The sequence below is a fragment of the Etheostoma spectabile genome, chromosome 16, assembly GCF_008692095.1.
Source record: "Etheostoma spectabile isolate EspeVRDwgs_2016 chromosome 16, UIUC_Espe_1.0, whole genome shotgun sequence".
NCBI lineage: Eukaryota > Metazoa > Chordata > Actinopteri > Perciformes > Percidae > Etheostoma > Etheostoma spectabile.
Genome location: NC_045748.1, coordinates 19,755,239 through 19,757,514, shown reverse-complemented (window position 1 = coordinate 19,757,514; position 2,276 = coordinate 19,755,239). Strand labels below are relative to the sequence as shown.

At 36.6% G+C, this 2,276-nt stretch overlaps 1 pseudogene; it reads right to left on the bottom strand.

The window, feature by feature from the left end:
• Positions 1 to 665: 665 nt before the first annotated feature.
• LOC116704731 (dnaJ homolog subfamily C member 25-like) overlaps positions 666 to 2,276 on the bottom strand; it is a 20,438-nt pseudogene continuing 18,827 nt past the window's right edge.

Here is a 2,276-nt window from a genome sequence, read left to right as displayed (position 1 = left end):
AACATAAGATGTTCTGGTACATTCCATTAGAATCCAGCCTCTGTATTTGTCTCTAGAATATTCTAAGGTTAGGAGCCAATTAGTCAGGGAATAGGACCTCAACAAATCGTGTTGCGTTACCTAGCGTAAGCATGTACACCTGGCCTAGAAATTGCGTGGGTTCCATAATAACGCGTCAGAGGCAGTTGGCCTACAACGTTCCTCAGGGTAAGTTATTGACTTTGATGTCAAATAAATTACATTTGTTTTCAGCATCATTATTGCAGAGTATTTGCAATTTGCTTTGCATTATGGCGGCAGTAAAGTAAAATAGAAAAACTTATTTGGAAAATGTATTTTAAAATGCATTTATTAAAAACAATATTTTGTTGTTTTCTTAACATTGACTTTATGACTCTGTAGTTACATTATGAGTTCAATGCCACCTCAACACCAAAATATTAACCAAAGCCGCAAAATGTAAACCAATAAATATAATAAGTAAAACCAACCTATTTAAATGCAGTTAAAAGTTAAGTGGTCATCTGAACATCTGAGGCAGAAACCATGTTTAAACAATTGTTGTTGCACAATTTACAGTTACTTGCATCTGGGACTTTGGCTTCCACTTACACAATAAGACCACCATTTAAAATGTGCTGACCTCTTTTTGCTAGTTTTTTCCCCTGATAAGCCTCAACAACCCAGATCAGAAAGACAGACGTACCAAAACGTTTATCAACACCCTCAATTTGCACTTCCCTTATGTTTTTACATCATACATGTTCTTCTGGTCAAAAACGGAACTTGCTGTTTGTCAACATCCACAGAATCAGATGAAAACCTGGATATCGGTTTCATCTCTTTACCTCTTCCTTTTTGTATCTTGTTAGCAAGCAAGCTATTCACCAAATGTCTATTTCTACATCTGTTCAAACATTCTTACTTTAGATAAAGCTAGGCTAACTGTTTCTTATATCTCTTATCCTTCTCGCCTGATTGAAGAAATGAAACCAAATGTCACTGTTTTAACAAAATATGTTCTCTGCGGCTCTGGTTTATTCATCAGAAAGCAATACATTCTAATACTCTTTTCACTAATTTTACATTTCAGACTTTTAGCTGCCTGTCTGGGGTAGCATACAGTGAGCAGGTGGAAATCCAAAGCCTTTCTTAGGCCCACTTTGACAATAATGTTGGCTGTTTCGGGGCGGGATTACTAGATTGCTAGTTATTAGGCGAGTTAATCACCTTGATGATGTCAGTTGTCCAACAGAAAACTGTTTCAAAGATTGAGGCACCAAAACTCATTTTACCCATCTGCTTTTACCAGAATAATAGAACAAAAAATGGCTTGAAAAAACATTACAAATAATAATTACATCATTAATTAGTTTGTTTTTGGTTTGAACAAAAACAGCATGATGTAAAAAAATTACAAAAAAATCTGAAGCCCCAGCTCACAGTTTCTTCCACTTAGCCTAATTGCTATGAAAATATCTCTCACTATATACACAAGTGTAGTCAATCTTTCTGCACAAGTATTTCTTCACACAGCATGGTGTGTTGTCTGCTGTATGTTGGCACTGAGGCAAGTGTGTATGTTAGAGACGGAGCTCTGGGCTGTCAATCGTCGACAAACGTCAGCCGCCCCGGCCCCTCATTCTTCATCCATCTGCGGTACCTCTTCATCCTCGGGTCGGTTGCCATTTTCACCTTCATCTCTTCCTCCTGTTCTTTTCTGTATACCTAACGGACACACATCAGGAACAATTACACTAGCAAAGTCTACAATCACAGTACACAATCTACAGTACAGTCCTGCAGCTGGAAGACTCTTTCAGCTAACACTTCAGTTCTAGCTCACATGGTCAATTTCCTGACCACCAATGCAATTAGTACAACAGTCATCTCATACTCTGCTGTTTTAATTTAAATAAGCTGCTGTCAATGAAATTAAAAACTTCCCTAACAGAAATGGATAGTATTTGTGCAATTGAGCTGTAGCGAAAGACTTGTATCATCTTTACAAAGTATTTCCTTGTCTGGGAGATTGAAACAAATGGCAAACAGAAGTGACAGAAATAGGAAGGAAATACTGTGGACGCTAAAGTGTGCAAAAAAATAAATAAAATCGATTCAAGCACTTCCAATTTAAATCGATTCATTAAATTCCAAAAATCGATTTGTGTTATTTTTGTTAATTTAAAAAAAAAAAAACATTTTGTAATGGCGTTTATACCATCACATGGGAAAAGTAACTACATGTACATACAGTCGTGGTCAAAAGTTTTGAG